The 16,415-nt window shown below is 35.6% G+C and overlaps 1 protein-coding gene across 1 annotated transcript in view; it reads left to right on the top strand.

The window, feature by feature from the left end:
* Positions 1 to 16,415, top strand: part of ELP4 (elongator acetyltransferase complex subunit 4) — a 154,553-nt gene that overhangs the window by 118,694 nt on the left and 19,444 nt on the right. The window lies entirely within an intron of this gene.

The raw sequence follows: 16,415 nt of genomic DNA, 5'->3' as shown, positions 1-16,415 counted from the left end.
CCTGCTCTCCTAATTAGTTTGTCTTTATTTTCAAGTGTTTGTGGGAAGAGAGAAGTGAGGGTACATCTGCTAGAGGAACAGTAGGCTCAGAGTGGGAGTTATCATGCCCACACATACTGCTGCTGATCCTACTTCATCCCACTAACTGCTGTATTTTCATTATAAGCTTGGATTCTGTTTCCCTCTTTATTACAAGGATGTTACAGTTCTTTATTCTTTCCTGACAGCTGGCAACAGGTAATGCTGGCTGTTATTTTGTTCACTCTAGTCAAGCACATTCATTTCCAAGTATAACCATGTTTTGTTTGCTGTATTTTGTTCTTGGTGTGGTTGAATGCCATCCTTGGAAAGATGTGCATTGAGCTAGTATTGAATAAGTGGCTTGCCTTCGGCATTCATGAGTAAATTCTGTAGTTTTTGTTTCAAGCCTTTGACATGTCATCAAGTGTAAATCTATTCTAATGCCAAAATCCCTCTTGATGTCTGATGCCAATCAGTAGCTTTTCATCTTGAAAAAGGTAGTGAATAATTTGCCCTGTGGATATTACACAGATACCATATATGGCAAGAAGCAAAGAGAGGGGAATCCCATACCCATTTTTTAAATTCAAATAATCATGTTCAATCAGTTTGCTTTCCTAAATACCATTGGTAGTCTGGTACATTTTCTCGCTTTCAAGTGAATATTGAATACTTGTCTAATTTGCATATTTTCGATGTGTAGAAACAATATGCTCTTTCTGCTGCAGTATTTTATTTCATGAGCAGTAGCCAACATGCTGAAATATGTGAATTATATTACATTTGTTATTTTAATAGGAAGCTCAAATCTTTTCCCTCCTTCAGCTTCATTAGTGTTTTTTTTATTAAAAAAAAGAACGAAAAGGCATTTGCTATATAGGAAGGTCAACATTTTCTTTGTGAACACAGTTTGCACCCATGATTTTGAATTTCAATGAACTGTAAGCCCTAAGAGTGTTGAATTAAAGGCATAAAACACTGTAGTTCACTCAAGAGCTCAAAAGTATGTAATTTCTTTCCTTAGAAAGGAGGCCTACTGAAAACCTAATGAATGTATTTATATAGTTGAATGGCACTCATATAGTTTATACTCAGAAGAAAGAAGCAAGTAGAGCTTTGTATTTAACTCCTTTTCAGTCTGAAATATTACAAGATTTTAGGGTGTACGGGGACTATTGTGATTATTTAATCTGACCTCCTGTGTAATACAGGTCATAGTACTTTGCACAGTAATTCCTGCATCAGGGCAGATAAATTCTTCAGCTGTAGTGAACGTTTTGTACTGAGTTTGATTGGTTTAGGCTGCCACCTTATCCTAGATCTCGTATTAGTAATATTAGTAATACCAATACTGTGAGGTGTTTTCCTTATAATTTGTAATAATCTTGAACCTTTCACCCAAAGTTACTCAAAACAGCTTGCATGCTTTAAGTAAACTTTAAGATAACATTATTTTAAAATGACAAGTCATGTATATAATTTCCAATGTAGTTAAGCAGGAATAGAATTTGAACTCGTAATCTTTTGTTTTAACTAATAAATTGTAAAAACACTCATTAGCTGATTCACTAACCAGTGATGATTTTAGGCTGAAAAGGCTAATCATAATTATAGTAAGTTAATTTTGTCAGATTTAAGAATTACTTAAAATTACAGTGAACCCAAACTGATATTTAAAGATATTTGCTACGTCAGTATTGGGGCTCAAGTTCTCTTTCTAAAATCTTCAGGCATGCAGCATTACATACTGCTGTGCATGTACAGACTGCCTTCATGCATAAGAGATCCCAAAGAACTTTAACAATCATCCATGTATTATTTAATTGCAGCATTGTTTCGGGAATGAAATGCAATAGCTGTCCAAGCCCTTAACTAAAAGTTTATTTTCAAAAAATGTAAAAATTATTTTATCCACCTGTTAGCATTAAAGTAGGCAAAGATTAATTATTTATCAAGGGTAGGATTTTGCTAGATTAGGATTAATAGCTGACCTCTTCAAAAATGGACTCTAATACGCCTTGACAGCTGAACTTTAAATCTTCTATCTCATCTAAAAGATCCAATAGTAGGACAGATAATCTGACACCTAACTACTAAAAAGTAGCCAAATAACAATATTCCATTTTCCATTCAGTTTTCTTCCCTGTGGTAAATTGGTCACCTGCTTTCAGTTAATGTCAGGATATTGTCAGTGTTACAGTTTTGCTGTCTATAGAGACAAACTGAGATGGATTTAGCAATGGGGCAATGGCTATAGCATAAATGAAAAATACTGTGTTCTAAATCTGGTCTCTCCGGTAATAATTCAATGCTATAGTTTTATAGGAGGCAGTATGTAACACCTCTATTCACTGAAATATTTCACCATAATAGTATTTTTTAATGTTTGTAATGGTAGTTATAATGGTATAGTCAAGTAGGGACCAATGAGCCATAGAGACCTGTAAGTATACAAATACAGCAAGCAGATGTTCTTTGCTCTATCCAGACAGACACCTGGCAGAGAATAAACACATAACATGCAAGTAAAAAAAAATAAAGAAATTGACACCACCAAATGTCATATCAATGCCATTATTAATATTCTGCTGGAGGGAGAAATATTTATTTGGAGGGAGAGAAACTTAAAGGATAAGCTGAATTTAGACAAAACCAGGAAAAAAGCATTGAGCACAAGAAGATGATGGCAGTGGGACAACAGGGAAGATAACATAGACGTTAAGGGAAAATGAGGTAGGGACTAAGAAAGGGAGAAGGTTGGAACAAACTGCACAAGGCAGAGAAATACTGGCCAAACCTACAGGAAGTTTTCTTATTGTCTGAATCTCCCAACTTTGGCTGCTTCTGCATCTTTTCCTAGAATTTCAAGGTCTATCTAGGTCTGGCTAGTTTATACTGCCCTTTTTGTTCTCCCTTCTTGAGTCCTTGTGCTGTGGAATATACATGGACCTAGCAAAAACAGTCTCTGGTTTGGCTCCTTCTGCTAAAATCCAGGCTACTAATTTCTGGGGAAACCTTTTTTTTTTTTTTTTTTTTTGGTGAAGGGCTCTGCAACTCTGAATATATTTGTGGGTGTGGGTAGGAAGCATTACCTCATCTCTGCTTGGCTTGTAGTCACTAAAGTTCTCAATACACTGAAGAATTCAGTTTGGGCTCTGTACCCAAAAATATGTCTCTCATGTCTAGTGAAAGTAAAATAGAGGAATATCAACTGCACCGTGGATTGGACTGGTAACCCAGGGAGGAGGGGGAATGTTGCAAGAAATCATTTGTTCACTGCTGTGTTAAAATTATGGTTGAATCTTTGATCAAGGTTGTACCTAGCTTTCCATTCTTGTGGCAAGCTACTGAAAATGTAATAGCAAGGCAAATCTGGCATGAATCAAATTCCTTCAACTTAGTTCAGCCCTGTGAGTCAGGGATCCTTCATGCTATTAGTAACATGTTTAAAGTGGCTTTTCCATTTAGCCTGGTAAATTTTTCCCTACTATTTTCTTTCTGACAGAAAGGAATCTATTATGGAAATGTTCAACCACCCTTCCTCTGTGGCTACCTTCCGATTAGGATCTTTGCTTGTAACAACTTCTGTTTAAAAAGTATTTTGACTGTGGAAGGCTACTTCAGTGAACATGGACCTGCAACTTTTATACAACAGAACTCAAGTGTCTCAACAGTAGTTAAAATGCTAGATGATCTTAGCTTTACCATCCATTTTGCCAAAAACCAGAGTAAGTTAGGCTGGGCAGAAGTCTGGTTTTCTGTGGTTAGATTTCTGCCAGTGTCTTGCTGCAGATCATACAAGAGATCTCTATCACAGTACTGGAAAAACTGGAGTTTCTAAATCCTGTCTGAGCACCTTAGTTATTGGGCCATTCTCTATTGGAATAATTTACTGAATAGATTTATCGGAGAACAATTGTAGGTATGTGTGAGAAGTGAACAGGGTGATAGTGACTAGGATCTAAACAAGGAAAATAAATTACCTAAATGAAGGTGTCTGTGGCAAGCTAGAGGTGTAAGTAGTGAATGTAGGAAAAAGAGAACATCCAGAGGCAAGAGTTTTTGCAGTGGCAAGGTAGATTACGTACAGCAGGAGTTAGATTAAGAACGAACTATTAGATTTCCTTGGGCTGGAAGGTTTTTGTGACTATTTTACAATGTTAGATTATATTTAAATATATATTAATCTTCTAGTTCCCACCATCATATAAAATAATTTGATAAATAACAGTTAAGTAATTACTGATTTTTTAACTTATTTTTAACATTTCATCATCAAACAGATAGACTGACTTTTTTCAGTCCAAAGGTCGGATTTAAAATACGGATTACCACTTGTAATCAGGTTTGGGTTCTCAAAAGACCTCACCTTGCATTGCTAAGTGACTGTGGTGAAGCTGCATTCAATGAAACTGAGCGTGGACATAATCTGAAATCTGGATGTAAATGTTTTGTTTGGATTCTTTAGTTTTCCCCTGTACCACTGCAGGAAAAGGACATACGCTATGAAAGCCTGTGGTCTCCAGGAACACTGCTCTGCTGCTAAAAACAATTATAGGGAATGGTTGCTGGGCAATCAGCCGTCAAGTAAACTGAGATCCCTTAGCTTTCCCAGACTTATCTTGATTAATGATTCAGCTAGTCATAAAATACAGTGTATTTGTAATTTAGATAGAATACTTAATGTTTTTCAGGGGAAATAAAAAATGTGTCTCATCTGTAAAAGCCTTTCTTCTGGTTAAAATAGGCTGTAATTAATATTATAAACAAAATCAAATTGATATAAATCTCTAGTATGTTTTAATGGCAAACCCTTTTACGTTTACCATGACAAATAGTACAGAAAGTATCAAACTGGTCATCGTTTGCAGTTCTTTCAGTTGACACTTTATGAATTATTTTTTTTAGAAAGAGAAGTTACCTGCTTCTCCATTATTTCTTTTCAGCAATAGCAAGGTCTGATCCAACTTTGATTAGCATTCATAGGCGGCTTTCCATGTGCTTGCATAGCACAAGGATTGGGTCTGAGAGTCAAATGCTACTCAAAAAAGCCAAACTATCACGTTATAGGAAGTATTTCTCAAATTTCTTTTCTTCTTTGGTTTAGCCACATAGTAGCTAGGTACCATATTGTTAATAGCAAAATATGGGGCATTTTCTTTCAAACTGAGCAGAGACGTTCTTTCAAAATGAATAGTAATATGCCAAGGTAATGCTCTTGGTATTCCATCTGAACAAACGCAAAAGGCATAGCCAAAACTATCTTTACCAAGTTCTATAAATATACTAAAAGATAGAAGAATGGTGACCACATACATGAGACACAAATTGCCTTCAAAGTGTCCATGTAAATTTTCCTACAAAACTATGAAAGTGACATTCATTCACAATGTCAGAAGAATATTATTTTTATGCTTTGGCTCTACAGGCTTAACACATGCACTAACTTCTTTATGATTTGTTCTATCTTAGGGCTATTTTCAGTGTAATCTTTTTATGGGGCTATATTATGTATAAAAATATAGTTTTCTTGACATAAAACATATGTTCATAGGACCATAAAAATGCTCCTTCTTTTGGGTGTCCAGGACCATTAATAATGTCTAAATTATTAAAAGACAAAACATTTATTTCAAAGTTGGGAAAAGAGTTTCAACATTACCTCTTTTTTTAAATTATTCTTTCTTCTTAGAGACCAGTAACAAAGTTTAGCTAGTGCTTACCTTAGCTAGCTAAGTTTAGCTGGATGCATTCATACCATTGCAAGAATGCTGCACCTACATAATGCAAATAGAACAGGTATGTATGTGTCTCTGTGTGTGTGTATATATATAAGTACTCTTTTTATAACCTTCAAAAAAAAAGATTAGCTACCTTAAATCATTCGATTTTAGGTCTTTTATACACTTATGAGAATTTGCTTTTTATTTATCTACTTCTTTAAAGAATGTCAGACATTTTGCAAACACATTTTAAGACAAAGTCTTTCTTGTGAAATAATTGCAACTGAAGTGGACAATATACTGAAGAAAAATGAGAAAATGAGAAATTACAAAAATCAAGTAGGCAATGATTTCCGTATATTTCTTAATAAACTTTTTCCACAGCTAAGTACTATGTTATCACTTATAAGTTAAAAATCCTTAATGTTTAATTCATTCCATCCTATACAGAGGATAGATATTTATTGCACATCTTAAAAAAACAACATATTTCATTTATTGAGTTTATAACAAGCTTCAGAACAGGCAGTAGTAGAACTACCCGATAGCTTTGAGACAGGTAGTAGTAGTGTTGAGTTTGAAGATCAGAGAAGAGCAATTCCTTTTTGTCACAAATGAAGTTCTGCCTTTGATTTTCCATTGTATAACACTGAGGACCAGAAGAAATACACATTAATATTATAGTTGCCCCATAATTTCATATAAAGAGTTTTTCATTTGACGTGCATCAAAGAAAATCTATTGCTACCTTAGGAATCAAATTCTTCTTATTCTTTAATGTTTTCACTTTTCTCCATTATTAACCAAAGCAGTTGGCCAAGATCGTTCCAGCTAAGAGGAAAAGTCGGTAACGAATTCAGGAGTTTCTCAGTAATCTTGTTTAATTGATAACAAAATGACACAGTATCTTCTTTAATTCTGCTTTTCAGAGGGAAAAAAAGAAACTGTGCCTTCTTTATAAATAAATTGGGTTTGGTTTGCATCAAAGGAACACCTGAATTCTTTGCTTTTCTTACTTCCTGAGGCACCAGATCAAGACCACTTGGATATCTACCTGCTTATACTGAAAAGGGGAGTGTTATTTAAGGACTATTTAATTAATACTTTTTTCAATGAACATGAACTAAGGAACAGGCAACAAAAGCTCTGCTGAGCTATATCAGAGTTAATGATTGTGTGCTTATCTTCAAGAAATTGCAGAGAAATAAAAATTATTATTCTTTAGCTTTTGAGTCAAAGCGGTGCAGCTGCAGAACCTGTTTCATCCTGTCTTAATGATTCTTCCATTCCACATCCTAGAAATAAGACTTGCCCTAACATGTGCTGTTAGGAGGCTTTTCCTCTGCTTCTGCTAGCTGGTTTGAGATTCATGGCCTCAGAGTTCCTACCTCGGTTCCTGCCAGAAGCGTATGAGTCTCCCTCACTATGAGACCCTCTGTCACTGGAAGATCTGGCCTTAATGACACTTTCGTTGGCATGTTGCACAAAAGATGGTTCCCTGAGCGGGCAATGACTGCAAGCAGAAGTACCGGTAGCCTCTCCTCCCATCAGCTGCGGTTTTTGCGAGAGCTGGCCGCTTGTATAAGGGCTTAACAACTTTTTCCAGTTTTGTTTGTCAACATGCAGTATATAATATGTGAATTTAGTAAAAGAAATTTTAAGCAAAAGGGGCTGCAGGTTGGTTTTTAAAGTGTATTTCTTTGTATATAGAGTTCAGTGTAGTGAGAATGATAAATATTTTCAAATAGTTTGTATTTTATTTTTACAATAACAGTTTATCAACAAAGAGAAAGCATACCATAAATTAAACTACATATACACTACTAAAATTCTCTGCTTGCAGAGCTTTCATCTAGTTTGTCTTCTCAAAAATGTCTTGAAATTCTGCAAATAAAACAACATTCTTTAACAAGAATTAAATCATAACTGGCAAAGAAAATTATTTTAAATAGTACCATTCATGTTTGCAGTCTTAGAGAAATGGTATCTGAAACTGGTTTCTTAAACAGAAAGCATTTTCTGCACTCTGTAGTGTGAAAATGCAACAACTAAAATAATTATTTGATTTTATACACTGGACAGTAAATAATCTGTAGCTGTATTTCTACTGTGTTCTTCAAATTTCCTGCTAGTTATTTGGATTATGTCCGTCTTTTTTTCTCATGTGTTATACTTCAAAGTGAAGAACAAGTAAATGAAACTGAGTCCTTTCCTTGAACATAAACTAGTAGTATTGTTCTTTTCTGTTGCTCAATATGAGAAATGAATAACTTCCTTCTACCATTAAGGTGACTTTCAACTAATTGCTTGGCAGAAATTTATGTGCAGGGTGAAGGCCACAAGCTAGCTTTGTGTCATACAGGTTAAATAATTCCCGGAAAAATAGGGGAAGTACTGCCAAAAAGGCAAATATAATCTTGATTTCCTGATTTATTTTCTGTATTTATAAAAACTATATTTTAATACATGCACACAGCAAATATTAAATTGGACAAAATAATAATAAAGTCATTTTGATTAGCAACAGGAAGACAGTATTATCACTTCTGTTGTTTGGTATTTTATTTTAGAGGGACAAATTAGGTGAGCATTTCATCCACTTAAATAAGTTTATGTCTCCTTTGAATGAGACAGATATCTTAATTTCATTTTTCTTTGTGTCGTTTCCAATTCCTTTTATTTCCATGTTTTTTTCTTGTTAGAACAAAATGAAAAAATAACTTTATGAAGTAGCCTAACTAACTGATGGACTTCAGTTTCATTCCATTTGCTTGCTTTGGTTTTTTGTGCAATGGAATAAATCTCTTTTCTCTGTTCAAATTTCTGTGCAAGATGCATCGCAAGAAAAATCTTCCAATATATCCTAAGAGTAGTTCTCTTGTTCACCTTGAAAGAAAACAAATCAGTAGGAGGCTAGTCCAGAAAACTTGAGCTCTCCGTTCAGCTTCCTAATAAAGCTTCTTCAGACCCTCAACCTGTTTCTGTGTCTGATTGCCTTAGAATATAGTGTTCTTTCTGTTGGTCTCGCCTCAAGTCAGCAGGTAGAATCTAGATTAAAAAAAAAAAGGCATGAAATACCCAAAAAAACATAAGAACATTCATCAGTGAGAGAGACTAATAAACCTCCTCCTCTTGCCTGATTAAAAAAAGACACAAATGCTATGTCAGTGGTATTCTTCAGCAGTCTTCAGTGAGTAAAGACCTGGAAATTAGCTGCTCAAAGTAACTCCGGTTGTATGTAGAAACATTCTGTTTGGTTTGCATTTCTATTTCATCCCCAAATTAATGTAACATGAAAGAACCATATGAAAAACAAATGACAATTCATTTCATTCTAGTAACTTATTTTCCATTTGAAAAAGATTGGTAAGAGTAAGGAAAAAAATCGTGAGTGATTACATGTAGAGAAAGAAATACCTCAGGAATAAATGGTACATAAAGGGAACTATTGAAAGATTCATATCTTACAAAATATACTAATGTGGGTGAGGGTAAAAAAGAGTAAAGGATAGTTCAGGAATTTCCGTGTCATTTTCCAAAGTGTATTTTCAGCTTTCAGGCTAAGATACTCCATCCTGGAGACAGGAGTTTTGTCTTACTGCCTGTTGTTTAGGCTATAAAGTATGACAGTGTGTCCTTTTTGGCTGAAAGAGGCAAAAGAAGGAAAACTTTTAGTTCTTTTCCTTGTTAACATTCTGAGGATATATTTTTAACAGAAAATGTGTTTTCTTGATTCAGTATCAGTTTTTTTATGTCATAAAATATGGAAATGTACAGATGCCATTTTGATGGTGGAGACCCAACTAAGCAGCCCATGGTACTATGTGCCAGTCCATAAAGGAGAAGCTTGGAAGAAAAGGTCATTGTCAATTTGTTTAAAAGAGATGAACAACTTTCTCTCCAAAGCTTGCCTCTTTTCCTGAACATTCACAGGGAAGTAACCTTCAATACATTTATGCACAGCAGTCATCTTCCCAACTAGTTCCACATCCTAAAAATAAATAAGTAATTTAATAAGTTCATTAGTGATAACAGATAAATTTGCAATTGAAGTATAAAATGCTTCAAAAATGCTTTACGTTCAATTCTGAGCTAGGGAAAAGCCATGGGTGCCGATTTCACCCTTTTTTTTTATGACTGGTGCTTATTTTCCCTTTTTACCTCTTCATGGTAGTTTTACTCTTCTTACCTAAAAGCCCAATATCTCCAGATTTTTTTTCTATTTTCAGATGTCCTGTGAAGGTGGATTTTCTTGGGGAAAGAGGCAGTTCTGTTTGAACTGTCAGACTTCATCTTTCCTGTCACATCCTATAGATACTTGTCGATACGTCAAAATAGACCTTGTGGTCCCAACATGGCACTGACATCACCAAGCATAGCTCCTCATCTTGTAGATCTCGTTGAGTTTAGTCGGTGGCTTTCTTCTGAAATCAATGATGATTTTCATTAAGGGTGTAAGGTTTTTAAATCTATTTTGAAGTGATTGATGCGTACTAAAAATGGTAGAAGTGTAAAGGAGCAAGAGTTATAGCCGTCACTGATTAGTAAGTCACTGACTTTGAAAATGCAGAGTGCGTAAGTTGAAGATTACTGTGTAGTTGTTTGCTGTTAATAGGAATATACAAGTCTTGCAGCATATTTACTATGCTTTTTTTCTTTCCTTCAATTTCTTGTGACTTGTATGTGAATGTAGTTTGGGAATGGGAGGTTTAACAAAATACAGTATCAACTAATTTAGAAGAATGAAATGTATAGTACATTATTTGGGGAGGTTTTTTGGCTGGCTAAGCAATAACGGAGCATTTTTTTTTTTGGAGTTATCTGGATTCTCTGTAAGTTCTGCTATCCTTAACACGCTGGAGAAAAAGGAAAGATAATGACCCAAGATAAACACGTGAAAACTTTCTCAGGTTAGAAGCTCCAGCATTTGGCAGTGCATGCCCTACTTAGCAATGTCTCACTGTGTATGCGATAAGATTGTTTTAGGCTCTTCATGACTCACTACTCACTTTTTCAAAGCTCCAGATATTTATGTTATACCAAGAGGGAGGAAAAGTCCTGCATAATTAGCTCTGTTTACTTGATTAATAATTTTACTTACATACTAAGTGAAAAGTTCTGTTTACTTTGATTAATAATTTTACCTGTTTACTAAATGAAAGTGTTTTCTCTTAGGTGACATAGCTAGAGCAAAATATTTCCTTTTTCATGTCCCATTTATTTAACTTCTATTAAAAAGGATGTTCTTTTTCCAGCAACCACTCCATCTCTTACTTTTTTCAGTTCCTAATGAGAAAATACTGCATAATACTGGAGTCTATAAGCTGACTAGCGTAACTTATTTTGCTAAAAATAGTTGGAATGTCTTACCTGGACTCAACTATTTAGCAAGAGTTGTGCCAAAGTTTATAAGGAAGTTCAGGGCTGGAATGCAAAGCAGGAAGGTGGAGGATGAACTGGATTTCTAATACTAATATTTAGTTGGAAGGTTAACTTTTTTTAACCCGATATTTGTATAGTACCTGGCAGTTATTTTTAAAGTGACAGATTTTTGGCAACTACCTGATGTTTCTGAGAGTTATAACATGTAATAGTAACAGAGAAGGAATGATTCTTTCAGAAGTAGGATCTTCTAATAAACTCAAATAAAATAAACAAGCTATTTGCTTCAGTAAAACTAGTTTAGATTCCAAAATCAGGCTCTCAGTTACTATGTGGTACTCATGAAAATATTCTTCTTTTTTGTTTTTATTACACTTGAAGTGATATATTCTTGAATGGAATCCAATCCTTCCGGCAGAAGTGTTTTCCTAGTATACTTTTGGGTGCAAGTTGTATTTTGCCAGAGTAACTCATCTAGCTTGTAATAATAAATGGCTTCATAGAATTTACAGAGCTACCTTTAAAAATAGAAAAATTAAGTCTTGGCATAACCCAAGCAGCTTTTAGAATTGCAAAGAGAATATAAATATGTGCTGTAATTCTCACAGAGTTTGGCTGAGTTGAACTATATGTGCACGTTAGGTTACATAGACATTTAGAATTTTAGATTTGCTTATAAAGTAGGAAACGAATGCATCATCCAAAATGTATTGTGCTCTATAATTGTGCTGTGGTTAGTTCACATTAAGTTTCAATTAGACAAGAATGTGACAGGACCATTTAATTAGTCAATAAATATCTGTCGCGGGAAGTTGACAACCTGGAAAGTAGTCTGCTTTGGCGGTTGTTATCCAGCACAAGTTCTGTCAGGCAGGATGTGTCATTAGATGTTGTGCAAGACCTCACCTTAAACTGGAACACTTAAGAGCAAATGATTTTAACTTTGATTCTCATTCTGCTGTTAACGATATGTTGACAAGAAGAGTGGAATTTTTTAACAAGAAAAAATAAAATTCTAAAAGTCTTAAGTAACAAGCAGCCTGTGTTATCTATGTCATATTACGTAACGTATCAAATTGTCTTTTTCCCCTACGTATGATGTGTGATATGCTTAAGACTTAATCACCCAAAGTAGTTAAGTAGAAATTAATTAAAAGTGCGTAATGATGTGTTTCTTGGAAATAAATGGTGTGATTAAAAATCCAACTTTAATAACACAATGGCTTTTAAAAGTTTTTCATTCATTTTCCTTATTATTTTTTTAATTAAAGATACTGTTTTTTAAAACTACATTGCAGTAGTTTAGATAATTACATTTTCCTTCTGAAAAAGTATTAGTGCCCACCTATTTCCCATCCTGCATGTACATAATTACAGGCATATGGAGTAAAGTTAGAAACACACGACCTCTTCAGCAGTAAGGATTTTAATAATAGATCTTGATTCTTAAATCTGTGCTTTCTCAGTTCATAAGTAGTGGGAACTCCCCTAGGTAAAATTTTTAAAAATAAGCATTGACTGTAACTGTCTTTTCCTTTTTTGTTTATGTTTGTTGAAGAGCTACCCTGGTATCTGTTTAAAGACACATGCTATAACAGTGGTATTTAAAGTTGAAATATATTGTCATTGTGCTTTGCGGTTTTTCAATGATAAGTTATAGTTGTGGTTTTGCTTTTTGCGTTTTTTACATGAGTGGAGATGCCTTCGCCTCACGGGCTTTGCATGCAATGTATTGAACCTTTTGCAAACGCACTTTCAAAGTGTTGATCTCTAGTGGGGATTTTTTGCCTGGGTTGCCATATTCTTCTTAGGTCAGCAGTCTTATGACTTCAGGACGTGGACCACGTATGTTGTGAGACACCTTGGAGAGGTGCTGGTGGTATTCAGGAGAAGCGTGACTGCTCTGGGGGTGAGATGCACTGAGCTTTAACAAGTGCTAGAAAACGTTCATCTGGTTAGAGCTGTCTAAAGCCAAGGGCAGCAGTCCTCAGAGTCATCAGTGACTGGAACTACAATACATCTCTGACTCTGCATCAAGTCTACCTGTTCTGGAAGAGGCCATTGCCATGGCCATAGCTGTATGGGACTAACTACCCATTTACTCTTCTCGCCAGTAATTGTGGCTGTTACTGGTCCTGGAATGGAAGGAAGAAAGGCAGCAGAGGAGGAAGAGGCAAGGCTGAATTTGCTCAAAACTCTCCATTATTTATGGAATTGCTCTGCCTATTAGGATTTTGAACTCGGGAAACACATGCATCCTTTACTGGTGTGATCTTTTTTTTTCCCCTGATAAATAAGGACATGGCAGCTACTTCACCCTCTGCTCCTCATCAGACCCCCTGTGCAGAAGCTGAGGAATAGAAGAGGACACAAGGAAATAGTTGGCTGTTTTCCTTCTGTGCCTTGAAGGATATTTTAAGCAGGGTGTAGCATCAAGTGGGATGAAACAGCAACATGTTTATAAAGGGGGTTTTGGAGGACTAAGAAAAGATTAGTGAATGGGGATGTGTTGGAATGAAATTTCTACATACAGAATTCAGCATTACAGTGAAAAGAGTCATCAGTGTTCTCGGTGGAAGTATTAACTTAGAGCTAAAGAAACTATCATGAAGCATAAGGAGAAACAGTTAGATAATTAGAAATAAAAAGCTGAGACCTAGACTAGTAGCAGTGAAGTGTTCCTCATGGAAGCTCCATGCAGAAGATTCATTTCTTTTACATCTCTGAACAAAACATGACAAATATTGTGCACCAGAAATCAAGAAAAAAAAACCATCAGTTGTCAGCTGCACATGGAGAAAATCCTTTCCTGCATTTATTCTTGCAGATGAAATCCAGAGTTAGTTCAGGAGACTGTTTCAAGACTTTTCTAGATTTCTATAGATTTCTAGATTTGCTATAGTAAAATCTAGTTCTTGCTTCTAATGAAATTGGCAGCCAACTTCCTCATAGAAAACACATTATCCCACAAATGAACATGGGATTAGCCCACTGATAAGTAACACCAAGGTATTTCTTTAGTCCTCCCTGCCCTTTGCTGAGTATGGATCAGAAGACCTGACAAAAGGAAAGGTATTCTCCTGGTAACAGTCACTTCCACTCATGTTACAGAAAACTCAGAAGAGCAATACACCTACTTTCCTAGCAATAAGGTCTTTTTAAAAGACTCATGCAATTTTCCCTGCAATATTGACAATTCTAGCTAAATTAGTTAATATCCTGCCCATATTTTTTTCCACATCCTTGTCCTTCTACCAGTGAGAGACTTTTCTACATTTAAAGTTTAAATATTCCCTTGCCGTGATATATAACTGCATCTGTCTGACTTGTTACTTGATGCCTAAATGTCAGCTGAAGCTATTTATAAGGAATCCAAATATAAGTGTTATCCTGTTCATATTATACAAGATTTTCCTTGTCTAGTAACCAGCATCTTTGGCAAGAACGAAGAAGAGTTAAACCAAATCTCAAATTCTTTCTATTCCAAGAGATCTGTATGGCTGCTACACTGAATCCTCTACATAATTTTTCCTAAATCACCATGACCATATCCAAATTTAGCCTATTGTGGTGTAGAATTTATATGTAAAGTTAACTAACCCAAAACTGTCATTCTCACCATTTTAACATTTACTACTCCATTGGATTTAGACATATTTATTATTGTACGTGTTGCAAAGTACCTGTGTTTCTTAAGATAAAAAAAAGTCAGGTTCTCAATGTTTTTCACAACCCACTTTTTCCTGTTTGATTCTGTTGCCCAGTGGGTTTGTAATTCTTTTTCTTTTTTTCCAAGGTGGCAGCATTGGCAGTAGTTCTTTATCATCCTTTCCCCGGAGTTTGAGAATATTTTTTCTAGGCTATTCTGTAATTGTTTAACCAAATAAAGTAATGCTTGAATATATTGCTAATCAATAGCTTCTCATCACTTATGGGTTAATCCAGTTTGGTGCTAGATCTTCCCTTCTTAGGGAAAACCCACCAGAAGAGGTAGTGCAGAAGAGAAGCGAGAGCTGACAAGGAAGTACATGAACCTGACCTTCAAATATTTCAAAGTAGTCACTCCCTTGGATGGGAACAGTTCAGAGGTATGCCCAACAGAAAAGGAGCTGAGCCTCTCAGCTTCACAGATTTTTGTGGATCTCTGATATAGAAGAGATTTTGTCCTACTTTGAATCAATCTTGCTTCACTTCCTTCTGATTAGAGAGTTCCTTCAGGTCATGGGCTGTTAGCAGACTCTCTGTGAGCACATTAACACCTGCCAATGAGCCAATGTGCAGTATTGATGCTGAGCCAGCATTAATTCCTGCTAAGGTCTTGACTGCTGCCGTTGCCACCTCAGTAACGAACACTCCCAAGAGTACTTAGTCTTCTCTACCACCTTCTTGTGCCCTTGTCCCTGCTAACAAGATCCTACAAATCTTTAGAACTGAAAGCTCAGTGAAGAAAGTGGAATTCACACTACTATGGAAAAGGCGTTTCTTCTTCCACCCTTTTTTCTCTTCTGACCCAGGATCAAATTTCAGCGTCTAATTTGAAGTGTACTGAATACTGCTTTTACATCGTATACTTTTAGCAATAAGGTAAAAAGAAAATCTGAATATAAGGCACTCAACACACTGTGATGTGAGAGGCTGATACTCGGGAATAGTCCTGACGCTGTTGCCACCAAGGGCAGTGGTATCAGGAACGGGGAAGGATAATGACTGTTGGCTCTTGGTGATGCATACTGAGTGACCCTCAGAGCTCAGCTGGCAGCAGCCGCAGTGCAAACTGTCAGTTTCTTAGTCAAATTATAAGACAAATAGAGGCATAGATTTCAGGTTATAAAATGAGAAGTAGCAAATGTACAATAAATTGGAAATTGAATCTTCGGATTCTGCTTAAACCACTGAATAGCAGAGGTTAGGTTTGCTGAGTGAGCACTTTATGACACAGGCATTCATTATACGGGGGAGAATTATCTACTCTTAGTTGTGAGTCATACTCCTCTCTTCACCATCCTCCTTCCTTATTTAACGAGGAGAAACAAAATGCTGTGGGTCAAAGCCCAGCTTTGTATACTCAAAACAAACACACACCCCGCGCTCTAAAGTCACAGTCCAGTCATAAATAGTCACTTTTCGATACTTTGCAAGTCAAAGAGTTAGATAAAAATTAAAAGAGGGGAAACAAATGTACATACACAGTATTAAAGAAAATTAATATTGGACAAAGTCAGCTATACAAAAAGCACAGATTAAGCCTGGTTAAAAAGAAACCTTTCCTGTGAAGGAGAATATACTCTG

Source organism: Haliaeetus albicilla, chromosome 16 (assembly GCF_947461875.1).
Source record: "Haliaeetus albicilla chromosome 16, bHalAlb1.1, whole genome shotgun sequence".
Taxonomy (NCBI): domain Eukaryota; kingdom Metazoa; phylum Chordata; class Aves; order Accipitriformes; family Accipitridae; genus Haliaeetus; species Haliaeetus albicilla.
Note: the sequence above shows the minus strand (reverse complement) of the source record. Positions and strands in the feature narration are given on the sequence as shown.